The 26744-nt window shown below is 40.2% G+C and overlaps 1 protein-coding gene across 8 annotated transcripts in view; it reads left to right on the top strand.

Moving 5' to 3' along the window:
• Window positions 1-5432: 5432 nt before the first annotated feature.
• The window catches only part of FNDC3B (fibronectin type III domain containing 3B), a 386791-nt gene continuing 365479 nt past the window's right edge, over window positions 5433-26744 (top strand). For 6 of the 8 annotated variants that reach the window (XM_055083800.1, XM_055083804.1, XM_055083816.1 and 3 more), the window contains exon 1: window positions 5433-5652. The gene's annotated coding sequence lies outside the window, so the exon portion shown is untranslated. Of the gene's footprint in view, window positions 5653-6515; window positions 6561-7470; window positions 7694-26744 lie in introns of those variants that run through there. The other 2 variants (XM_055083805.1, XM_055083803.1) reach the window with 2 other exon arrangements.

Below are 26744 nucleotides of genomic sequence, written 5' to 3' on the forward strand. Positions count from 1 at the left end.
ATAAATATAATTAACCCTGTTGTATATGAAATATTGTACATGAAAGTTGTTAAGAGAGTAAATCCTGAGTTCTCATCACAAGAAAAAAATTTTGTTTTCTATTTCTTTAATTTTGTATTTATATGAGGTGATATATGGTCACCAAACTTATCCTGATAATCACTTCATGATGTATGTAAGTCAAATAATTATGCTGTATACCTTAAACTTATACAGTGCTGTATGTTAATTATATCTCACAGAGTTTGTCCAGAGACAGAGAGAAGTGAGTCTGTCTGAGGGAGGTGCTGGCCTTATAGGGTAACCAGGGTGGGCTCTCCATGGTTTTACCAACAGTAGGAGGCTCAGTACAGTGGGAGGTGCCATATTAGCTGCTCTGGCTGGGTTAATAAGTTACTGAAGCACTCTGAAAAAACGTGCTTGTAAACTCACAGGAGACTTCTAGAAAGAACCAGAAAGAGTACAAGGGTAGTGAGATGTCCTGCAATAGTGGTGGCTGTCAGCGTCAGAGCAAGGGTATTAATGTATATGTGATTTAACTCCCTGAGTTACACTGAGTTCTGAGACACACAGATTACATGTGAAACACCAGTGAGTATGCTTCCAAGAACTAAAAGAAATACTGTGATTTGGTAGTGTATATATGTCCATGCCAAAAGAAAAAAAAAAAAAAAAAAGAAATACTGTGGTAACTACACAAAAGACGAGAAACAATTTCAAATATGATATCCAACTCTTCACAAACAGAATGGGCCCAGCTGGCTCTTCAATAAGTTTACTTTTTTCCAACTCATTGCTTTCTGGTCAAATCTCAGAATCTTTCCTTGACTAAAATGGTTTGTATCTGAGGCATGTAGCCTGAGCTAAAGACATTTCTTTGCTTCATTTCTCTGTGAAGGACACATATATCTACATGTATGTCTATCCAGGGCAAATTTTGAATTTGTTTGAGGAAGATAATATTTAGCATACCTGGTGTTAAGAGACTCAAGTATCATACAAAAGTCTTGACATCTTAGGAAGAAAAAATGATCATAGGAGTAAATCAGGTATGAGAGTGGGCAAGAATAATAAAAATGACTATGAAGAAAGTCAGACCCAACTTGTTCCACTATTGTGTGGGGTTCAGAGTAAGTCAGTGTGATGGACAAATTCAGAACTTTTTAAATGACTTTACCTCAAATTTACCTTCAGTTGGAGAAAAATTACTAGTAGTTCTTGGCCTTGTCTTTTTTTGTGGTTTATTAGTGACTTGGATGGCAACATGGAAATCATGCTTGTCATACTTATCAATGTCACAAAGCTGGGAAATTTTGTCCAGAAAGTACTAGGTAGGCTGGAATGTAAGAATGAAACTTAAAAATGAAATTTAATAAAATGAAGTATTCAACTATTTAACAGTAATTAAAACCAATTAAAATAAAATCAGTTGTTTTCCTGATGTATGCCCAGCTTGGCAACTTTTCATGGAAGAAGAAAGCCTGAGTTAACAGGATGAAGAGCGTGCTAAGAAAATTAACACAATATTAAACTGTAACGATACAAGCATTTTGTCCAAATTAAAGCAGGAAAGGGTACGACTCTGGCTGTGTGCTGATCATGCCTGAAATATTATGGACAGAATCTGAATACCCAGCTTTCAAAGCTATTGAACAAGTAGGTACCTAGAGGTGGTGGAAGAAAAGGATGAAGAGAGATCTGGAAGCCATGTGATGAGATGAAGAGGTCAGCAAGTCAGAGAGATGTTTGTCCAGGAAAAGAGAACAGGTATGACTGGTAAGGTCAATTCTCCGGAAGGAAAGTCATGTGGACGGTGACTGTTGTTACTTTATCTGCCTCCAGAGGGCAGAAACAGGACCCGTGGGGGAAAGTTGCAAGGAGGCGGTTTTCAGAAGACTTGGTTTGGGTCTAGAGTTGTTGATAAAAGGCTGTCTTAGAAAGAAGCATTTTCCCTTTTCCTGGTGGTGCTCAGGCTGAGGCTGGGTGCTTAGCTGTCATTGACATGGGGCAAAGATTCTGCTTTGGGAGAGAACAGGCCGAAAAACTTTAGCTCTCTATCAGCCCTGTGATTTTATGAGCCCTGACAGCTTATTCAGCTTCTACCTGAATAGTTCTGATAACTGTGGGACAGATATTCTTTTGGAAATGACTTTAAATATATATATATATATGGCTACAATTTGCCCTTGTCTTGCATTGAACAATAGTAAGGAAGGTGAAACTATAGCTTGACTGGTTGAACTGTTCTGGAGAAAAGTGAAGTTGCAATGTTGCTCTTAGATTTTATTGTTGACTGAGCTGGCTAACCTTTACTCTAGTTCATATTCTAGTGAATTCTGAACACTCTTCAAAACAGGATTAATTGGTTTTTCATCAATATTCGTATTGAAGCTGGTATCAGATCTGGCTCAGTACATTAGAACAAGAAGTAGATGCAAAGAGTTAATGTCCTCTAAGGTCAAGATTGTGTTTCAAGATTAGAGGCAAGACTGAGCCTGCCTGTGAGAATCTAGCAACCCCAGCTGCAGGCAGAGGTAGGATATGGAGACTGAGAACCTGGCTGGGTCTTCTACGTATTAGGTATTACTAGCTATAGTGATCTTTGAGAAAGAGGTTTGAATTTACAAATCTTAGGCTGAGAAGTATTACAGGTTTAATGGTTTGAGACCTTTTCAATGCTAGTTTCAAATATGTTAAATTTGCATTTCTTTTGTTATAAAGTAAGTTATCTAAAGTCAGGAAGTATAACTTTGAACCTTTTATTTATTTCAAATTTTTAACACAACTCAGCCTACATTGCATGGGCGATGGAAGGGTTTGCAAGTCTGTATATTTTGTTATAGGCCTTAACTTCTATGCATCTCATTTGGATGTTAATTTCTGTACTAGAGCAAGTCCTAAGTTGCTTTTGGAGCAAAGTTATGACTGTGGTTCTATAACTTAGGACCTAGGGTGGCAGATGACTTGGGTTGTTGTCAACACAAGACAATGATACTCATTGCCTTAAGTTGAAGCCCTCCTTCCTGTTTGCAGAACTACCTCTCTGGGCTAAGACTTCATCATCTCCCACATAGGTTCAGGGCATGCCTCTCTGACATGAACCTTGTTTTATATCCTGCTGCTAGGAGAATCAACTTTGAAACCCACTTCAGTCACTTCATGCCTTTATAATCCTACAGTAACTTCTCATTGTATGAAATTTAAATCTCTCAACACATAGTTGGGAGCCTTCTCAAAAGTTTCTCTCCAGTAAAGGCATCTTCATTCATTCATTCAAGGAGGAACCAACCTTTATTTATTGAGTATCAGGTGCTTGAGGTTTTTATTCCTCAGAACAACCTTAGCAGGAAGGTAATATCACCACTTAATAAATAAATGACCCAGGCTCAGTGAACTTTAAAAACTTGTCCAATGTCACTGGTTTTTGTCTGATTATAATTTCCATGCTTCTTCCACTACACCATACTTCCTCTCATTTTGCAAACACTTATTGGGTTTCTATTCTGTGCCAAAACTGATGTTAGGTGTAGGATAAGAAGACAAATGAAACGCTGAGATTATATATATGAAAATACATTAAAATTTTAAGGCATTTTGTATCATTGATTCTCTTTAAAAAATTTTTTTTTTAGTCTTTATTGAATTTGTTACAATATTGCTTCTGTTTTATGTTTTGGTTTTTTGGCCTCGAGGCATGTGGGATCTTAGCTCCCTGACCAGGCATCGAACCTGCACCCCCTGCATTGGAAGGTGAAGTCTTAACCACTGGACCACCAGGGAAGTCCCGATTCTTCTTAATTTGGAAGAAATTCAGCCTAGTGGAAGAAACTGGAAGAAATAATTCTGTCTTCTGAATTTCTCTTGCCTACTTTTATCTCCTTTGCCAAGCTTGTCTTATTACACTTGAATTCAAACTTCCACCTTCTGAAGTTTGCCCATTTATCTAGTCATTCAGATTCTTAAAACATATGTTAAAATTAATTTATTCAACAAACATTTATAAGGGGGGTATTATAGTCAAAGCACAATGCTAGGTTAATGCTGGGGATACAAAAATGAACAAGACCAGCCAAGTGGAAGAGATATACAGTAACTTCAGAGCAATGTGAGAAACACTGAAAAGAATTATGAGATTGTGGGGAAAAGAGCTGTGAGGCTACGGGAAGGGAGGGGGTGATCAAAGATGAGGAAATGATCCTTAGATAGGGTAGAGGAAGAAGTATGCTCCAGACAGAGTGAAAGGATGTGTAGAGGGAGAGGGGTGCTTGGAAGTCATGAGAGTTCAGCTGGGTTGGAGGCCATGGCTCAGGGGCAAGCCAGAGAAGCTGAGGCAGGGGCTGGGAACCTCTGCTTTATCTTTTTTTCCCTTCCAATACAGAACTATGGCCTAGGATTGGAACCATGTTCTAGAAAGATGGCTTCAAGAGACTCTTTGGGAACATTTGGGGAAAGAAGCCAGTTAGGAGGGAGGGCCCCATTTGCCTGGATTCACCATTATTCCCCTCATCTCCAAAAAAGAATTGCAAATTCTACAAGAAAAGGAGCTATTTCTCACTATTCTTTTATGTTCTTTGGGCTTTAATACAGTACTATGTACAATAACTTTATTTGACAAATGGTTATTATGTATTTTTTAGGTCAGTGAAAGTAATACATTGCCTCTGGTTGCTACCTAGTACTGCTTTGTAGCCTAATAATTGAGGCTAATGTAATTATTTAGAATACCTGGGAAGCTAAAAAGAGAAGTGGCCTCTCTGGGATAATTTCTACTTTCTTGTCTCCCTGGATAATTTGAGGGGTGGGATGGGATGCATTTGGCTAACCATTTTGAGTCTGTACAACAGGATATATTACATTTGACTTGATTAATATAACTCAGCAATTATCTAATGAGTCCTACTGTGGCCTATGCATTATGCTATGTTTGATACGGAAATACAGATATGAATAAGGAACACTCTCTGCTCTTGTGAGCTCATATTGGGTACTGTAGGGGGAAATAGACATTTTAACTTCGGTGTAATAAACTCTGTTCACGCTATGTTAACCATATGAACAAACTGCTGTGGGAAATAGAGAAAGGAGGTGAAAAAATAGCTCACATGGTTGTTGTGGGGATTTTAAAAAAAGTTAATATATGTGTAAATGAAAAATAATGTCATAGTCTTAGCTCTGATTATTAGTCAGCAAACCCTGCATTTATATTGGTGTTGGCGATCGTTTGCAGAATATGCAGCCCTAGCCTTTCAGGAGTTGCTAGTTCCCCTAAGCCTAAGACTTCTTTAGTCCGGCTGAACCAAAAAGAGTTTCCGGATAGTTATGCAGGTCTTGGGGGGAAAGGAGGATCCCACAGCGCCTGCGAATCTGAGCTTGTGGAGGCGGTTATACTCGGCAGATTACGGCAGTGGGCGGGCCCCAAATCCCCATGTGGTCCCGACATCATTGACATGGCGGAATCCCCCATCTAACCCTCCTGGTAGTTATTTGAGCGGCGGCGGCGGCCGGAGGACAAGGAGAGCGGCGGCTGCTGCGGCGGCGGCGGGAGCGGGAGCTGCGAAGGGGCGGCAGGGATTCTCGGGGCTGGCGGCTGGGAAGGCGTGGGAGACCCGGTGTGTGGCGCGCCCGGAGCCCCGCGTTTCAGCCCGAGGGAAGGTAAGGCATGCAGGAGCGGGAGAATGGAGGGGACCCGGACCCCGAGTCTCAGCCTCCGGGTCAGGGCGCGCTGGAAAGCCCCGACCGGACGCCGAGTCCGTCAAAGTGCGTGCCTGTCCCGGAGCGCTCCGGGCGCGCCGGGCTTCCCGAGGAAAACTTGGCGCCAGAGTGCTGGGGCGCCCCGCGCTCGTCTGGGCACCCCGGGTACACGGGGCCCGGGAGCGGCGATCGGCCAACGCTTTGGGGCCGCGTCTTACTGGGCTCCGGGCCCCCGCTTGTCCCCCCAGCTGGCCAGGGCTTGGAGGAGGGAAAGAAACGGGTAGATTCTTCTTGATGGAAAAAAAAAATCTGGGCAGTGGTTCCCGGGTTCTCCCTCCCCCCCTCGCCCTCCCCCCCCGCCCTCCCAGGCCTTCCCAGCAGATTTTGTCCGAGGAATCCGCTCCCCCTCCCGGAATCTCCGCGGCAGGAACGCTGCCCGGGAGGGGGAGGGCGGGCGGAGGGGCCGAGGAATCTTCGACGTGTCACTTTCTGAGGCTGTAGATTTCCATATGGTGGAGGGAGGAGGGCGGGTGTGCGAAGTGGGGCTGGAAGTTGGGGCCGCCTCTCCGCGCCAGGCGGGGGCGGGCCGGGACCTCCGACCCGGGGATGCTCGCGGGGAGTGTCCCGAGCCCGCGCCGGCCCCCAGCCCAGGCCAGGCCTCTCAGGGACACTCCCCGCCTCACCGCTGGCCACCTCCGTGCGCGCCACGTCCTCCCTCCCCGTCCTGCCCCCCGGGCTCCCCCCGGGCTGGGGGCGGTAACCGGCGGCTGCGGCCGGACTCGGCGAGCAGGCGGCTGGAAGCTCGGGCGGGGGAGTGGGGCGCGGCGGGAAGGAGCGGGCGACCGGGTGTGTGGGCCAGCGTAGCTCCGGTCAGTCGGTCACCCCGAGGGGCGCCCGGGCCGGGGTGGGGCCGGCGGGCGGAATCCGCGCCCAGAGACGGCCGGGAGGGGCCGCGCGGACCGTCTGGTGCCCGCGGCGGGGCGGGGGCCGGCCGGCGTGGGAAGGGCCTGTCACTCTGGGCGGAAAGTGGGGCCTCGGGCTGTGCCCGCGAACTTTCCCAAAGTCCCGGTCCCGGCGCCCCGTGGGAGCCCGAGCACCCGGGCCCGGTGTCTCTGGAGACTGGGTTGGGCCGCCCGGCGGCGCCGTTGTCCGGGAGGCTTCCAGGAGTGCGCGGTTGGAGTTGGAGCTTTTCGAACCTCAATTCCCACCCTTCTGTCCCTGACGGAGGGAAGCAATGGCATTTTATCCAGACAGTGCCGTTTGCGGACTTACTTAAAAGTTAAAACTTTTTATTTTTTATTTTCTCATCAGTCCAGCATGTTCTTGAAACAAAATTTGGAATTTGGCCGCGACGGGCCAACGCTGGGGCCCCAGATCCACACGTTTATCTCTCCATCCCTGTTGGTTTCTAGTCTTCCTCCCCATCTTCCATCCAGGGTTAATCATATTTTGGGACAGGCGAGGTCGTTTGTTCGGTGGGCACCCCCTGATTGCTTGTCTGTTTATTTTTTAATGTGCAGTTAATTTGATTTGAACTTCCTCCAGTTTCTAGGCCCTGGTGGGGAAAGCTAAGGAAGAGGGAATACGCCACTTTTTTTTTTTTTTTTTTTTAATGTGGAGAGAGGTGGGGCATTGGAAAAGGGGAGGCACGTTGGTTGTAGGCAGAGAGTGAGAGGGAGCAGACAGACCCGGAAGAAAAGGAATCTGCTCTGGAATAACACTTTTTTTTTTTTTTTGGAGGCTTCTGGCCTCGGGCAAAAATGCACCGCTCTGTTCTCATTTTTGTCGCCTGAATTGCTTTTCACTCTCAAGTTAACGCTGTGACTCTGGGGCCCTGGACAACGCCCGGGGGAAGAGACCCGCAGCCACAGCCAAGAGCAGCCCGTGGCCCTGGTTTTGTGCCTTGCATGGGGGCCCGTGGTTCCCCCTGATTGGAAGCGGCCTCTGTGGAACCAGCGTTCAGTAAATTTCTTGGCTTCCCGGGGAGCAGCTGTTAACGAGGGTAAAGTCTTTGGGCATGCTTCTGGTCCTGCAAGGGGACCCCCCCCCATAGGGGTGTAATTCTCACTTTGTTTAGACGCTAGAGGGTCACCCACAAGCTGGCTAAGAATGAGGCATAGCTGGTAGAAAGAAAAAGTCTCTAAAAAAATGGTACTTAGATTCGTATGTGCTTTTAAAGTGTTTTGGTTTAAATGCTTCTAAGAGAAAAAAATTCTACGTGAAGATAGCGTTCATTTTAAAAGAGATCTTAAAACTGCAAGATACCATCATGGAATGAGGTTGTAGCTTCTAATTACAGTATGTACAATATCAGAAAGATATTCCAGTAACCTTTTAAGACAGACCTTATAAATAGTTCACATCAGACCATGGGCTGGCTGTATTGGAGAGCCAGTCTTCCGGGGTTTCTGGAGGAATGCTTGGGATCCGTTAGGAAGCTGGCTGTAGGAGCCTAAGTAGTAGTTTACTCAGTAGGAGTTTGTGCCCCTTTTGCTTAACACTTCATTTTATGTGGTAAAATTTGATAGCGTCCTTAGAACTGAAAACCTGAAGAACTTCCCAGCTTTTCAGTTTTAGGAAAATGAGGCCCAGGGAGGGGAAGTGACTTGTTTGGTGTTGGCGATCAGAGATTAAAATCCAATACAGGATTGTATTAATAGCTACTCTTTTTTGGCTATCTAATGTGTACTAAGTACTATGTATTGTGTTTTTTAAATATTATGTCATTACAATTCTAATTTTTCAATTTAGGTGATGTTAAGGACATTTTATAGACAAGACATTGAGGTTCACAGAAATTTAGTAACTTGTGTATTACATAGAATTTTCTTCCGTGATGCAAATGGTTTTATATCTGTGCTATCCAGTATGGCAGCCACCAGGCACGTGTAGCTGTTGTACCGTTTAAAATGTGGCTAGTTTGATGGAGGAACTGCATTTTAAATTGTATTTACTTTTAATTATTTTAAACTGCTACTTGTGGCTAGTGGTTAGGTACCATATTGGGGATTGCAACGTAGAACGTTCTGACTCTCAAATCTATCCACGTTTAACTGGGTCCTATTGCTTTTAAGATCTTGTAATTCAGTTTTCTTTCTTCATACCACCAGAGGAAGATTACATTCAACTCTTAAGTGGAATTTAAATACTGGATTACCTATAGCTCAAAATTAAGCAAAAAATGGTTTTTTAAAAATACTTGGATGTCATGGTAAAAACTGATAGAAAAAACCTTTGTGACATTTTCTGTTTGATTGAAATAACTGCCTATAGGAATTGCTGAGAAGGTAGTCAGAGCTTCTTGGTTATTTCAATGTGATAAAAGTATAAGTAGGGGGCAGCATGAAAAATCACTGATGGGGAGTTGAAAAAAAATTACCCCCGATATCCATGGTTACCTGTTCATTAGGTGATTCTTTTCAAATGTCTTCATTCAGGTGAATAATATAGCCAAACTATCACTCACTTTTCCTTAACTAGCTGCACAATTAATCTGAAGAATTAAAATCATTGCTTTACTACCAGAGAATGAAATTCAAATATAGCACTAGATCTGTCTGTGAATTGGGAAGAATATGTTTAAGATTGAAACAAACAACAAGAAAGATTCTTTAGGTGGCATATGGCCAAATAGTTTTCTGATTAGTGGATTGAATTTAAATCTGTTACATTTTAGGATTTATTTGGTAGAAGGAATTTCAACAACTTTTTGATTTTATATGAAATAGTGAAAATTCCAACTCATGTTAAAGTAAGCATTCATTTATGTGGATTTCATCCATAAATATCCAGTAACCCAATACCTTTTTCTTTCCTTTTTTTTGCATACTGCTTTCAGGAAAAGACAGATGATAAAATAATCTCTTTATTAGAATTTTCAGAGCAGTAACTTCCAGGTTCATTATAAATATATCTGAATCTGCTGTATCTTTCATAGTTACTGCACTGCTCAGGGATAATTGCAGCTCATAATTCTGACCCTAGAGCGTTATATGATCCTGAAAGACCTACACAAGTGAATCAGCTTTAAATTGTTCTGTATTATTTTAGTGTTATGTGAATTGCATGGCATCCAGCCCTGAAAATTGTAAATTCAACTAAAGGTGAGGCATCAGTTAATTAGACTGTCAGATAGCTGAAAAACCCTTTCATACCCATTCCTGACTATTGGGATCATAGTTATTTTCAAGGAACCAACATAAGAACCATGTTATTGGATTATAGTGTTCTTGTGAGTGTGACAAATATTGGAAACATGATTTAACTCAGGATGTATGGTTCCATTTTTAGGACATCAAGGTGCTTAGTACAAATGAGACGTAATTTAAAAGATAAAGATATCGAAATGATTGGCAAAGATTAGAAATCTTATACCCCCTGGTGCAGGCCACATCTGAATATCGGTTTGAAATCAGAATATCTAATCTGTCAAGGACTTAGTTTACTTCTTGGCTGTGTGTCCCTGTTAGACTACTGAACCTCTCAGTCTGGGTTTCCTCATTTTAGTATAAGGAGAAAACATCTCACCTGTACCATTTTTCAGGTGGTTGTCACAAGGGGTTAATAAGTCAGTGTATTGAAAAGTGTTTAGCAAAGCCTTATACAAACTCCATAGTTCATTATATTCCAAAGTTTAAAAACTGAGCTGTTCTTACAGTATTACTTTGTATGTTTTCAGAGACCTCCAAATTGTGTTTGGACACTTTGAAAAGTGGTTTATTTTTTCCTTTGTGACGAGTAAACAAAGTTTCAATCTTTAGATTGCAGTTTCATTTTCTCCCTACTCCTAATGTAATAGTTGATTTGTGACCTCTCAAAAGTTGTATTTTCCTTACATGCGGTCCGTAGCTGGTTAACATTGCTGAAGTGGACAAGGCAGTCTGCTTGATTCAGGGTCATTCTTGAGGTGGAGGGGACAAAGTGCAATCTCTTATTAGAGGAACTTCCAAAACAATGATAGAGGCATAGGCTTTAGTTCCTGTATATTAGTAAGCCTGTTATTTGAGCTTTCAATAATTATAGCTGAGAATGGGGGAAAAGAATCATTTTCTGTGTAGGGGAATCTTTGCACCCTACCTCTGTTTTCACTTTAGAAATCACAATTGCCTTTTCTTCACTTTAACAAGGTTAATCCATTCAATGAGAGTTTTTTGTGTTAAGATATTATTTTCAAGTAAACCTGAATTCTCATCCTTACAGCTGTTGGGAATGCACTTAGGTGGTTGAGGAAAAGCTTTATTCTTTAGTTGACACTGAATGCCTTTGAATATAGGAAAATATTCATAAGCCCACACTTTTTCTTTTTGACCTTAAAATACACAGTATGGTACAGTATTAATGTGTTTTTTAAACGGCAGAGAATGCTTCAATCACTGTGGCTAGACAGGCAGGTTTCTGTAGAAGCCAAATGTAGGCTTACTTGGGAGGATGACTTGATGTTGGTACTTGAACTCTTTGCAAGATACAGCCAATGAGAGGCTGATCTCTAATCACAAGCTTACCCAGAGGGGAATTGTTTATGGTGCAGGTTTAGTGTCAAGGATCAGCCCTTGGAGACCAGAGGTATGTGGGGTTGGAATTGGGGGTTGGGAGGTTTTTAAACCACCAGGTATAAATCAGGTAAGATAGACTATAATGATCAGCTGTTACAGGTGGGGAGGTTTCTCAGTTTAAAAATGGATCAGTCCTTGAATCTCTTTTTGTCCCTAGTTGAGATATGCAGGTTTAGCATTCTGAAACACCTGGATTGTAATTTCATTGGCTGATGAGATGTCTTTGGCAATACTCCCAGTCGGTTCACTCACTGGCTCCTAATATCTTTTGTTTCTATAATATTACAACTGCTTGTCAGTTTTTAAATAACTGGAGGGAGGAGATTTTAGTGAGATGGTGTTCAGCAAAAGCTAGCATTATTTGAGATTCTGGTAAGTATCTGTTTAAAATGTCCCTTGTGTTAAATGATTATGTTTGATTTTAAAATGTAATTTTATTTCATTCACTTGTTTATTGACTCAGGCACTGACTGAGTTCTAAACTAGGTTCTTAATGGAATATTCTTATGCTGTCCTGACTTTTTGGCAAATGCAAGACATTTTTCTGTTTACTTATAGGGGTATTTTGCTCATATTTTTGGAATGTAGTATAGAGAGCTGTGTCTACCACCAGACTCCTAGAGCAGGATGGTGATAACTTCAGTCCCTCGCTTCTTTCTGAAATTTGAGAAATGTTAAAATTGGAGCACCTATAGGCTATGTTTAAAACTAAATTTATGTTAGAATTTTAGGCTTCCAATACATCCTTGTTTCGACTTTGGAAGATGAAGGTTTTTATAATGGCAACCAGTTAGAAAAATTTGCTTAAACTAAGTTGATATAATACAAACTCATAGTGTTCAATTATGAAAAGCTTTCCGTTGAAATAATTATCCAGATAATTGTCTTCATACATGAGCAAATGTAGTATGTTTGAGAAATAATGGTAGATTCTAAAATCCCAGGAAATAACATGATTTAATTTATTCTTAAGGAGCTCAGTCAGATTCTCCACAGCTGGTGGAAGAGGGTCTCTGTTAAAAATAACTCCATTGTTCTGGATGTAACTAATTAGGAATTTGCAATTATCCAGGCAAGTCTAGGATAAAGTTTGGCTTCCTACTCTATATGAAAAGGTTTTACCATAACAGAAGTTTAAATAGATCATAGAGGGAATATTTACCTAATTAGGAGGACAAACCACTTTAAGCACCTTGGAAAAATCAATTTACTTAAAAGCAATGTAAAACTGCAGTATGGGTTGAAGCTAGTTCTCCTAGTGCGCTTTTTCATAGAGGTGCAGGACCGCCATGAAATAAATGTCAATTTATTCAGTGCTATCACATGAACTAGGAACAGTTTACCAGCAAAAGTTAGAACTATATTTTTGTATGCAAAGTAAATCACAACAATAAACAAATATCCATCTCCCCATCTCACCCCACCCCCACCAATAGACTCCCAAATATGCCTGTTGATTTGTTTTGAAGGTTTTCTGTTGCCATTTGTTTTGCTACTTGCTGTCTCCTGTAAGCACTTGATGGCAGATTGGTGAGAGCAGGTGTTAAAGGTTTAAGAACATCATTATTGCTTTTAGCTGCCCATCTCCTCCTCCATGAGTTTGGGCAAAGTTGTGGAAACTACTGCTAGTGGTAGCTCATTACACATCCTCCTCTCCTGCATTTACTAAAGCAAGACCTTCTTGGACAGCTTAGTTCCAGGTACTGTGTGAACTGACCCATAAGAAAGGTAAATTTCTTTTAAAATATCTCAAGTATTTACATCCACTTACTCAGACATGAGGTTTTCAAGTGTATGACTTTTTAGGGTTCAGATTGACAAGTTTTTATGGTACAAGTTTTAAGTGTAGGATCCTTAATATATTTTTAGGGTCTTCTCCTTTTTCTCTTATATTTTAAAGTGTTATTTTTAAACACATTTTATATTTTCTATTAAGTCATTTAAGAGGAAAATACTAAATGTCTTCAGATATTACTGTTCTTGATTTTTCTGTTGTGGTTTTTCTTGTATCAGGAAAAAAAATTTAATTTAGGGTAATAAAGGTAAACATTCTGAATTAGTGAATCAGAGAATACTTAAGAGTATATTGAATTGGAACACTAGTGTATTGTTGTTGGGAATGTAAAAAGGTACAGCTGCTGTGGAAAACAGTTCTGCGGTTTCTCCAAAAGTTAAATATACAATCATCTAGCAATTCCATTGCTAAGTATGCACCCAAAATAATTGAAAGTAGGGACTCAAACAGATACTTGTACACCAGTGTTTATAGCAGCATAATTTAGAATATCTAAAAGGTAGAAACAACCCAGGTGTCCATTCACAGATGAATGGATAAACAAAATGCGGTATATACATACAGTGGATTATTATTCAACCATAAAAAGGAATGAAATTCTAATACCTGCTACAGGATGGATGAACCTTGCAAACGTGCTGAGCAAAATAAGCCAGACACAAAAGGACAAATATTGCCTGTTTCTACTTATGTGAGGTACCTGGAATGGCAGATTCATAGAGAAGAAAGTAGAGTAGAGATTACCGGGAGCTGGGGAAAGAGGAATAGGTGTTATAGTTTAATGGATACCGTGTTTCTGCTTGGGATAATGAAAAAGTTCTGGAAATGAATAGTGGCGATGGTCATATAATATTGTGAATGTACTTAATGCCACTGAACTGTACAGCTAAAAATGGTTAAAATGGCAAATGTATGTAGATTTTTATCACAATAAAAAACTGAAAAAAATTGAAGGAGGTTTATTCCACAGGATTTCAGCTTGCCTCTGTTTGCTTCCCCTTGGTCTGCCCCATGCTGGTGTGTAGATGTTTCCCCGCCCTCCCCACCTCCTATTGCAGAGTAAAGGGAGATGCTCCTAGGCCAGTTTTGGAGGTCAGAGTTTCCTTATTTTATTAACTGACTTGAATTTAAGAGGAGACTATTTAAAAGTAGGAGATCTCTGGAGGGAAAAAAAAGCTATTTTAACATTTAGATGAGCCAGGTAGTTTATTAGTATCCACAGACCCCATAGGCACACACAGGTAATCTATCCTGAATTTCACTGTGAGTCATCCAAAAACCAGAGAGTAGGATGTACAATTAGACCTGTCATATTTTCTAACCTTTAAAGCTTTTTTTCCCCTCAATTTTGTCATCTTCAGTACTTAGGGAAAAGTTTGATTTCCACTTAGAGAAAGGGTCAAAGTCATCTCAATACTAGTGTTGGAAAAGCATTAGGTGCTAACATTCTTCAATTTGTTAGACCAAAACTTATTGGGAGGGGATAGAGTGAAAGAAAGCAAGCATGTAGTATTGTTTTATTCATCTGAACTTGTCTCTAGCACCTAATAATTTCATAGTGGTGACTTTTCTCTGAGTGTCGGTGTTTCATTTTTTGCTTCTGAGGTATTGATGTTGAGTTTGTGCAGATCACTTATGAAAAGATGGGGCAGGATTTTTGTTAAGTGATTGGATATAAAGCTTAAACGTCAGATGTAAAGTGCATGTTAGGAATACTGAAAATATCAGGTAAAAATTCAGATAGAAAGATTTAAGTTTACATACAAATAACAAGTTCAAGGAAAAATTATACTGTATACTGTGAAATATTTGCCATCCATAATAGTTCATTAATTCCTGAGCTCCCAGAAAACAGTATAGAGTCGCAAGGGTATGATGCTAGTGTGTATGCATGCTTTGCCATCTATAAGGGTATATTTTCTTTTCTTTTTTTTTTTTTTTTGCGGTACGCGGGCCTCTCACCGCTGCGGCCTCTCCCGTTGCGGAGCACAGGCTCCGGACGCGCAGGCTCAGCGGCCATGGCTCACGGGCCCAGCCGCTCCGGGGCATGTGGATCTTCCCCGGACCGGGCCACGAACCCGTGTCCCCTGCATCGGCAGGCGGAGTCTCAACCACTGCGCCACCAGGGAAGCCCTATAAGGGTATATTTTCTTTGCTGTATGTGTAAATGGCTTTCATACCATAGCAGGTAATTTTTGTGGCCTAGAAATTACTCTAGAGATAGGATCATTACGAACTGATTTCAAAAGGTACAGAGAGTCACAGTCTCTTTATATCTGGTAGAGATATGAGGAATTACAACACCATGTTCACAGAGCGGTCTTCACTGATTTTTGACCTACTCAAAAGAAAAGAGTGTCTCATTCTATTTTGCATATCCTCATTTTGTTCCAGAGCCATGATTTCAGGTAATTTATCATTTTCTTTAATTTCTTCTGGCACTGTTTCTATACCTTTCAGAACACTTGTCCTTTTCAGTGTTGTCTGATTGTCTCCTTGTCACTCTTACTTGAGTGTAGGATAATTACTTATTTAACTTAATGTCTTTGATGGTGAGTGCATAGTAAATGCTCATTGGATGGATGGATGGAGAGATAGATGAATTCCTGGGTTGAATGTGCCATTTAAACTTAGTACCTCTTCTCAGGTGCTCAAGTCATTATTTCTTCTGCTGAAGTTGATCTCTTTGAAGCATGGGCCATGTTATAGGCATTTTTGTGTTTCCACAGTTTTCCTGAAAATTTTTTTTTCTCATGGTAGGGATCTAATAAATATTAAACAAAACAAAGGCATGAGTCACCTTCAGTGCAAACCTAGCCTTTCATTTACTGCTATTTTAAAGAAACAAAGTTCTCCAGAGAATACGTGGACTTTTTTTCGGGTCTGTATCAGATCACTAATTGATTTTGAAAATACAAATAGAATAAATAGCTTATATTTCTATTCCCTAAAAATGTGGACTTCGATTGTGTATGTTTTGCTTGTCTATTGGAGTCAGTTTGGGAATTATAAATTAAGAAAATTCTTTTTGGAAAAGGTGACTTTTCAGAGATCTGTGGTAGTTTAAAATGATCTTTTATAGGGAAATTCTAGAAGGGAGGCATGAAGGGACAGAAAAACAGCAACAACAATAACAACATATGTCTTGCTGAGATGGGGGGGGTCCAGCAGAGAGAGTTGATTCTGCTGCACTGGTGGCCAGAGTGTTCAGTACTAAACTGAACCCTGGAGAAAGGGTCAGAGGGCATGTCATGGAAACCTGAGGAGAATGACCTCAGCCACTTGAAGATGGAAGTAAAGCACGCCTGAGAAGAGAAGAATCTCTGGGAGCATTATAGGGCTATGTGTATGGGGTGGAGGGTGCACGTGCTCTTATTTATTATGTCTGAGGTGGGATCAGAAATCTTTATTAGGTGCTTCAGGTGAGTGATGATCAGACAAGTTTGGAAAACCCAGTCTTGGGGACTCAGCCCTCTTGGTAATCTGTCCTTTTAAGGTTTTTGACCTGATGGCTGGAAAGAACTGAGGTGAGAGGAGTACTTAGGACACCAGAGGATTCTAGTTAGGACCTAGGGCAGAATCGAAGGGCTCCTCAGAAGAATTTAATGTCGTATTCTTTAGGATAAAGTGATAACCAGCTCTTAGCAGTTCAGTATATGACAAGGACACTTGTCATTTGTGCACTAAACTTCCAAACATTCTAACTACAAGTCGGTTGTAAAATATAACAGTGACCAGCAATTGCTGAGCACCTACCATGTGCCAGGCACTTGCATATATATATATATATATTCATTCATTCTTCCATATTCATTAAACCGTGAAAGGTAGATACTATTTCTGTTCTTCTGTGTGTTTCCACCATCTACCGCAGAAGCCAGAACATACCTGCTGCCCTATAGATGGTTGTTGAGTGAACTAAGACTAGAAGACATGCTCAAAAAGGTTAAAACGATCACCTAGATTGACTCCAAAACTTTTTTCCAGCTGTATCACACTGCTGCTTTAATAGTTCACATTAAATGTCTTAATTGTAAATCCAGACTTGGAACAGTGTCTATTTGTGTTCCCAAGTAGCTGAATGCTAAGGCTAAGTATTCGTTGAATGCTTTCCATGTGTTCAACCTGTCTATGGTCCAGAAACCTAAAATTTACTTTCGAAACAATAATAATAATCTGGACATCTCCCAAGAGGGAGATTTTCCTAGATTGTTTTCTGTAAAAGCAACTTAACCTTGGAATGAGAGAAACCAGAGAATAAAAGTATACTTCATAGACAGTAATATATAAGAAACTCAGTATAGTGAATGGGAAAAATCTAGAGCAATTGGCTAAGAAATGGTAATGAAGTTTTACCTGACTGAGACATTTGAAAAATTCTATGAAAGAGAGTCCTTTTCACTCAGTGGCAATACAGTTTTGTTCATCTCGCATTCCCTCTCCTCAGTGCCTTTCATTTAAGTTCATTTATATAGGGTAAGATCCTGTACTTATAGTTTGCACCTGGAAAAGCAAGGCCTCCCATGCCTGATACTAATGCTTTCTGTCCTTTTAAGGCTAATAGTTTGTGGTGTTTGGGTTGCACCGAAGGCAGCCACGGGGACAGGATGAGCCCAGAACTGACTAGAACGTGTCTCATCTCTGCATGCGCAAAGAGCAGCTCCCGTGGTGAATAAAAGGTGACCTCAGGATTCGTAGGAGCCCTGTGCTTTCCCAGACGGCCCGGGCTAAACCTGGGGAGCTGGCAGCCCTAAATGCTTCCTTTGTTAGAAATTATTGAGTTCCCTACTCCATCTTTAGAGAGTGAGTTCACTGAAGGTGAGTTAAGGACAAGGCTTTGAAGTGGGACCTGACTTGCTTTCTCTCCCTGTGTTTGTGTGGGGCGGTGTGAATGAAGACACCAATGAAGGTGCAGCGCCCAAGGCGGTGTTACCTAAACACTGTTTCTTACTGCTTCACAAAAATGCTGCTCATGGTCCAGAGGAGCTGTGTGCTTCCCTGGGGATTGTGTTTCCACAGAATGGTGAGGACTGTTAGAACAACCTTCTCTTGTTTCTCAAAACTTCTGCCCAGGAGGGAGGCTGTAAATGGTGAAATGTTCACGACTGGTTGCCACCCCAGAGAAGGGCTCCCCAACATTGGGCTGCCCATGGCCCTCCCCTAGTTACAGCTGGGGCCTGGGAAGCCTTTGTCTTTGCCTTATAACCCGGCTTTCAGAGCTTGCTGGCGGTGATCTTCATGACACAGAGTACCATAGGATCTAACTAACTTTAAAAAAAGTTTTAAAATTTTTTTATTGAAGTATAGTTGATTTACAATGTTGTGTTAGTTTCAGGTATACAGCACAGTGATTCAGTTATACATATGTATAGATACTTTTTCAGATTCTTTTCCCTTATAACTTACTACAAAATATTGAGTATAGTTCCCTGTGCTATACAATAGGTCCTTGTTGGTTATTTTATGTATAGGAGTGTGTATATGATCGAACTAACTTTTAAGAGCACTTAATTTTAAGACATCTATTTTATACCTTAAGATGTAAAGAAACTAGTTTTTTCTTTTTTGTAAGCACTGTAAAAAAGGAATATGTTTTAATTTTAGGATTTGAGCATTTTAATTTGCTTAAGTTTGGTTTAAATTGCTTGGATTCTCTTCTATCTAACCCTTCATACATTTTTACCATTATCACCTGAAGGTAGAGATTTACTTAACTTTGTATAAGAGATACTAAAATTGCCCATGTGTACACTCATGTTCAGGAAAATTATGAAATCAGTAGTTTTGAGCCTCCTAGAAAGGAAGTAAGTTCAATTTTTTAAATACTGTCCTTTTAAAATTATGTATTTAACTATTTAATGAATATTCCTCATTATTTATACTTAGTGCATGAAAATACTGGAAATGGGTATCCTTGTTGTTGTGCCACAGGTAAAGACTGGTAATTTCCAACCCCCTAGCTATATCCCTGAGTTCTAGACCTTTATATTCAACTATAGATATCTTTTTTTTTTTAAGGGAACTTTATTTATTTATGGCTGTGTTGGGTCTTTGTTGCTGTGCGTGGTCTTCTCATTGCAGTGGCTTCTCTTGTTGCGCAGCATGGGTTCTAGGTGTGCAGGCTTCAGTAGTTGTGGCACAAGGGCTCAGTAGTTGTGGCTTGTGGGCTCTAGAGCGCAGGCTCAGTAGTTGTGGTGCATGGGCTTAGTTGCTCAGCAGCATGTGGGATCTTCCCGGACCAGGGCTAAACCCGTGTCCCCTGCATTGGCAGGTGGATTCTTAACCACTGCGCCACCAGGGAAGCCCATCAACTACAGATATCTTTACCTTACTTTCCCACAGGCATTTCAGACTCAATCTGCATGCTGTCTTTTTTTTTTTTTTTTTAAAAGAGAGTTATGGGAGGAGGAAGAAGAAATGGATAATAATTTTTAAGGCTTGTATTTTATTTCAGGCTTTAATTAACAACAGATATCTTTAATTTACCATAAAATTTCTTTATTAATGAAAGAGTTATTTACAGGTTTATTTGATTTTGACATATTCTAATCTCGCTATGTGGTTACTGTGCTGTAGCTTTAAGTGTATCTTAATGATACTGGTGACACTGATAATTTTAAAACATAGCCTTTTAGATTTTGCCATTTGCTCGTTTTATTAAATTTAAGCATGGAAACAGTGTCACTTCCTATTTATGTTTTACTTTCCAATTCTCTTAGTTCAGTTTTCTTAGGAGTTCAAACCTATTACGGCATAGCAGTTGGCTAGTAAGAGAAAATTGAGAATACAAATAAATTTTTCACTAGATTACATTAGCTTCATTTTGTTTGGAGTGATTTTAGGCTCCAAGTGTTTGCCATTAACATTCCAGTTTTGCAGGTTTTCCTTTCTTGCTTTTGTGAGAAACAGGGATTGTAGGAGGGAGTAGAGAATAGTAGGCCAGGGTTTGGGAAGGATGTAGTACCAACAGAGGTGAGTGAGTTTGTTCCTATTATGTTTTACATGGGATGATAAGTTTTCCAAGTTCTAGTTTCCACTAAGTTACCTGTGAGTTCAGTAGAGGGGCAGTTCTAGTCTGCTGTCAGATGTTCTGCTTGGCAGATTAATGAAGAACCTCTTTTTTAAAGTTTTTTTTTTTTTTAAACACAGATTGCTGTATTTGTATATCTTTAATAAGTGTGCATTTTGGCCAAGAGGTAACTTTTTCATACCATTTTTCATGAAAAAGCATAAATAATTTTCTAGAAAGTTTAATTGCAAACTTTGATTAAAAGGAAACATCTTTTTAGAGAAACCATTCTTCTTGGGAATTCTTTAGTCCTTGTCTGTAAATAATAGCAGATTATCACATACGGTTTTCATATTTGGGGGGCATGGGAAACTACTCACTTAACTTGGAACTAATATTTTTGGTAAGAAGGTAAATCTTTAGTCATCATTTATAGTGGGATGATTGAGCCCGTGTGCTCTGGAAACTGAGCCCTGAGTTTGAGAACCCAGATTTGTAACTGCAGATTTGAAACTCTGACTTTGGTTAATTACTGAATCTGGGTGGCTTTGTCTGTTAAAAGGAATTGTTAGGACTGTTTAGCTCCGTGTGGTGCTTTGTCAAGTGCTCAGCAAGTGAGAGCTGCTGTTTTATTATTTTATTTTATTCACTGATGACAGACATTTAATAGCTGGACATACTTCTTAATGGGGTGATAGTTATTTAAAAGCATTCCCCTGTAACTTTAAAAGTGTATATGAATACAAGCCTTGCCACTGACTCCTTGAGTGTTCTTGTTCAAGTGACATCTTTGTAGCTCATCTCTAAAGTCACACTTGAGCTGTTTACCTTAGTAAGGTAATGTGGGCATAAATTGATAATATATGTAAGAGGCACTTTGAGCAGGGTGAGGGTGGGGAAGCATATCCGAATGCCAAGTAATACTTAATTAAACAAGGGCTGCTTCTACCAGTATTTTTCTTCTTCCCTGCCCCCTCAAAGAAAGGTGGTCTCTTTTTAAGTAGGTATATGACACCTCTGCTTCCTCTCCCAAGTCTAGGATCAAAGGCAAGTTGTAATAAAGGAGAGTCACTTGCTCCCATTTCCCTCTCCCTTTTTTGTGGATGTTGTTCTAACCGTTTTTAAGAGGGAAGATCAGGCCTTGACTTTAGTGGGCGAAACCGTGGGGGCTCCAAGACCTGCCTTTCATCTCTGGGCCATCACCTCGGATGATGTTCTTCATCTCTGTAGTAATGGCATAAAGACACCACTGCTGGGGAACAGCGCACTGCAGGCTAAGACCTCGCTGTCTTTCTGGAAACCTTAGCTACCTTTGCTGCTCACTGTTAACAATGCTCATTTCTTTAGAATAACATAGACTATTTGGCAGAGATGCCATGACTAGAGTAGTTTTCTCTGCTTTGGCAGTGCCTAAGTCTTACCACTTCTTATAAATTGGAGGGCTAGCTCCAAAAAAGTAAAAGAAAAACAAAACTGAATTTTAGCTGGTTGTTTACTGGCAGGGTTGTTCTAGACATAAACACAGTTGAATGGAAAGGATAGTAGGGATTGGAGCCTGTCTTGCTCCATGAGAGTGAATGAGCCAGTGTTAAACCTTAACGTTGGAGAAAAAAACAACATTCACTGTTTTAAAAAACAAAACAAAACAAAAACAAAAATGAGGCAGTCATTGCAGGCTAACCAATGAAAATTAAAGGTCAGTTTCTTCAGTGCGGCACCTCAGTGCATGCCCCGGGCCGTGTTAATAATGACAATCCTATTATTTTCTTGCAGTAGGCAGGAAATGCTGTCTACACCCATTAGATTTGTTTGAGTGACCCCTGGCTGGAAATGAAGAAAATTTAATTTTCTAACTTGCTAGGAGGGAAAAAAAGTCATGCAATGCTGCATAGAGGTTGATTTGGGGGCTGGAATAAGAACAGTGTCATTTAAAAAAACTTGATGTTATTAATCTTGATGATAGGGATGTTTGGCCCTTATCCACATTGAAATCATGAATGGACTTATATGCAAGTTATGTGTGTAGGAAACCTTTCTGAATATTGTCAGAACTGGCTCAATTCTGGACTTTTTACCACATGTTTGCAAACTGTCTAATTCCTCACATATCTCACTGGCTGCTGGAAACTTGCTTGAAGGAAGGCTTTGTCACAGGGTTTTTGTTTTTGTTTTTTTTTAGAAGATTAATTTGCTTTTCAAAAGCAGCATTCATTTTGGAGAAATTTGTGTATTCATTAGGGCAGTCAATTACTTTGTAGTTTCAATAGCAAGAAGAAAAAATTGGTATAAATTAATGTTACAGAGAAAGTATGTGAACCTGTCCTTGCCTTTCAGAGTTACATTGGTTAATCTCGGCTCACTTGGTTTCCACTACTTTGTGTCCTTTTATTCAAGCATGAAATTTTTTTAAAAATGTTTTTTTTTTTTAAAGCAGGTTGATATTCCTCTTACATCTTTACATTTTTTTTTGGTTTGTTTTTAAAGCAGGTTGATATTCCTCTTACATCTTTACTCTTTTTTTTTTTTTTTTTTTTGTTTTCGGGCGTCCCAGTGCTGTGCCCTCTCCTGTTGGCTGTGCCCTCTCCTGTTGTGGAGCACAGGCTCCGGACGCGCAGGCTCAGTGGCCATGGCTCACGGGCCTAGCTGCTCCGCGGCATGTGGGATCTTCCCAGACCGGGGCACGAACCCGTGTCCCCTGCATCGGCAGGCAGACGCTCAACCACTGCGCCACCAGGGAAGCGCTCTTTACCATGTTTTAATGAGTCAAAAGATCTTTACTGCTATTTTGATGTTTGATTTATTGGGATGTTCTGTTACAGATTCTCAGTTGGTATATAATTCATTTTTCTAGGACAATATCAGGTTTTCCCATGAAATATGTAATGAGAGAAGGATCTTAAGTTGAAGGGACTTACTTAAAATTATAGGAGTAGCCAATGCTAGAAGAAGCAAATGTTTCAGTCTTTGTGTGCAGAGGAGGAAAAAGAAACCTTTCTATTTTAATGGATCTGTAATTCATATCGAATAGGACCTCTTGTGTTACTTCAGGTCATTGTGTTTGTTTTGCATTGACTATACACTGAGATTTTTTTCTTTGTTTCCTGAAATGCTGTACTGGAAAGAAGTTTCTAACATCTTCATAGGAAAGACCAGTGAATCAAGGGAGTTTTTAGGAGTATTGTCCTTTCTTTTTGTCTTAATTCTTAAAGCCTTTAGCAGTTTGCTTCTACTAGTGACCCTTTTGTCTCTGACATTTTGCTTCTGGTTGTCATCATTGTGAACATTTTTCATAATGTTTATTTTCCTCACTTATTCATCACCATAAGTACAAGAAGAAGCAAAGTATGGGATTCTTGATTTTTGTAGTAACCGTAGTATTATAATTATATGTGTGTTTTGTAAAATACATTTTGGCGATAGCACATGACATGGTACATACTTGGGGGGACTTTTTAAAATCCAAATTTATATTTCATTTATAAAAGAAATGGTATTTTCTAGCAGCCTTCTCTGTAAAGGGTCCCAGTGGATTTTTTTGACACGTCTGAGATTAGTCCTCCTTAAGACTCCTGACAGTAATTGCACCCCATGGTGTGGGGAATTTGAAACTTACATATAAAAACAGTTAAAGGGCTTTGGAAAATTTCATGTGATATTGGGAGTCAGATGTTTTGATCTAAAAAATTGTTTGCTTGATTGGGAATTTAGGCTTGAAATGTTTGTATGGATTGTTAACTGGCTGGCTGGAATCTGTTATAGACTGGCTAACCTATTTGAAATATATCTGGTGTATTTAAGTTTGACAAGAAATCAGGGCAAAGATACAATTTAGGTGTTATTGTTTATTTTTCTAAGTCAGCAACGCGATTCATGTTTTGCCATGGAAAAGTAATCATTGAAAACACTACACCTGATAGCCTGTATAAACTTGCTTAACCTTTATTTAGCATAACGATATTTTTTCCAGGATGCTGACCGGATGATTGCGTATAAGGATGTTTATCTGTAGTCCAGTGAATTAAAACCTTTAGAGAAATAGAGGGCATGTATCGTTTATTCCTAGCGTTGTTCTTTTGAATGATTTGGTTAGTCAGAGCCTTCATTTTGAAATGTTTCAAACCAATTAGGCATCTTTTGACCTAGATCTTCCAGCCTTCAGCTTTAAGGAATACATACTTGGATTTGCAAGAATGTGAAGATTTAGCCAGGTAGTCAGTTCCTATTATCTGTGAGAGGGCTTAGGCCTCAACTGACTGGTGTTTATTAAATACTTGTTTTTTTGCAGAATGTTCTTCCATCATGAAGAGAAGACTTTCATAATGAATCCTCATAGTGAACCAGTTTCACTAAATTCTCTAATGTTCTCTCACGATTCTCATGACTCAATCTTGTCATGAACCTCTGATTAAGTATAAGTAATGGAAGATGGTAGGTTTTCGTTTGAAATGATAGATTCTTCTTTTAGATGTTGGTTGGTCCCCTTGCCTGGGGGTAGGGGGTGGTATTGCTATGTTCACAGTTGTAGGTGCCTTCAGATGAGAATTGGTGGTGGTGAAGGACAGGCAGAGGATCAGGCATACTTATGAGTTGGATCCACACCCAGGCTTTCCCCTGAGTCCCCCCAGGTGATGAGGCTGACTTCCTACTTTGGTGAGAGAAAACCTAATGGCCCACTCTACACTTTTCATTTCTCCTTTAGAAGTAGAAGGTTATAGGAACCAGTGAGTTGTATGAACCAGTACCTGAAGCTTAGGGAGCCTTCAGTTCAATCAGAACTAGTTTTTTGCAAGGAATGGAACAGGGCGACTTCTCATTCCTCTTCATCTTCTCCACTATTATAGAAATTCCATGAGGGCAGGGACCATGTCTTTCCTTTTCTCTTTATACGGTGGCAAACAGTAAGTGCTCAGTAAATGTTTATTGAGTACGTGACTTAATGACTGAGCAAAGCATAATGTTGTTTTGATACTGAGGTAATGTGTGTTTGAACCACGAGAAAACTTGTTTGATACCAGTTTTAAAGCTCTGTTCTAATTCTTGGAAGAAATATGGAATTTTCAATTTAAAATAACTGATACCTGAAAATAAGTGAAGACTGAAAAATTTGGGGTGTTCAAAGATAGTGAAGAACTATTTGTCTTGAAAGTAACAGAAACACTCAAACCAGCTTAAGCAAAAAAAGGTTGGAATCAGTGGAAATGAGGGCAGTGTCCCTGGACCTTGTGAGGTCTTGGAACCCACTCTGGGAAGTCACTGAGAGCCAAGGCTGCTTTTCTTCCTCTTTCCCTTCTTTTTTTCTTTGATACTTCTTCTTCTGTGGAGTCCATCTTCTATAAATGCTGGATGCTTCTAAACTCAAAGTTTTTATCAGTTTTTATTTTTCCTTCCCAAATGCCAGTCTACGCATTACTTTTTAGTAATGAGTTGAAGGTATGGGTGGTAGAAAATCATAATTTATTTTACTTATCAGAATGGCTGCCTGTTAGGGATACTGAGAAAAGTGGGTGCATGAGGTCATCAGGCTGGTAGTTGAGATTTAGTCTGTGCAGTTTCACTTCCTTTAACAGTTTCTTATGCATGCAAAAAAAGGAGGTGTCCTGAAGCTGGTGACCTGTTGGCATTACCAGGAAGAGCCAGCCTCTGTTCTCTCTCTTCCACATTCTCCCTTGCAGGCTGTTTGTAAATTTGTTCTTTTTCTTGTCTGGGGTTGGCAAGTTGCCTCATTCTCCCACTCCCTTGTCCGTGCCTGTTACCTGTCTCTTAGTACCACAGTCATCTCCTACTTTTCTCCTTCCTGAAAGTGGGATTTTTCTCTTTATCACCATTTGATGATTCTTTAAGCATTATGATTGATAATTTTCAATTTGAGCAGAGCTGATTTTCTATGTAGTACTTCTAAGTACTTTTCTGACTTTGCCTAACTGTTCATTCATTCATCTTCCTCTCATTTTGACTTTCCTGAAGCCTGTATATCACTGAGAGAAAATACGATCTTAAGTAAGGGAGTAACTAATAGAGGTCAGATTGGAAGGAGAATGAATGGAGAATTAAGTGAATTTAGGCAGAGTCAGAAAAGAGTTTCCCTCTTTAAAACACGAGCTGTCTGTGGCTCCTCTAAAAGAAGTGCAGTTTTGCTGTAGGAGCTGCTGCTGCGCCATCACGTTTGCTCTCCTAGCTCCTTCAGATTCCTCTTTTGAATGCCCCTTTGCCATTCCTTGTTTGCTTGTATCTTTTGCTCTCTTCCTTGTTAGTTTCTTTTCTTGTTAAATACTTTGGAAGAAAGCCTTGATTTTTGTGTATTTTCCCCATTTTTCTTCAAAGGTTCCATAGTTCCTTAAAACTTAGTCTTTTCTTGCGGTCTGTTTTTTCACCGTTCACCAATCACCTCTGTCACCTCAAAATGTCTTCACAAAGTCCTGCTTTTCCTTGTACCTTTTCCTCTTGTTCAGAATCTTGCAGTTGATTCCTCTCCTCCTACTTCATTCCCCTCAGCAGTTTCCTTTGATGGTGATACTTGCCTTGGAATTTCTACTTGAGCCTCTTAAACCCTTCGGGAAAGGTAATTTTGTCACCATTCACTTTTCTTTCTCTTCTATTCCAAAAGGCTAAGGACAAGGAATCCTTCTTACGCATTCCTGTGCTGAGGAATCTGCTGTAAGGTTTCTGCTATCATTTTCTTATCAGGGTCTGGATTCTC

Source organism: Physeter macrocephalus, chromosome 1 (genome assembly GCF_002837175.3).
Source record: "Physeter macrocephalus isolate SW-GA chromosome 1, ASM283717v5, whole genome shotgun sequence".
Taxonomy (NCBI): Eukaryota; Metazoa; Chordata; class Mammalia; order Artiodactyla; family Physeteridae; genus Physeter; species Physeter macrocephalus.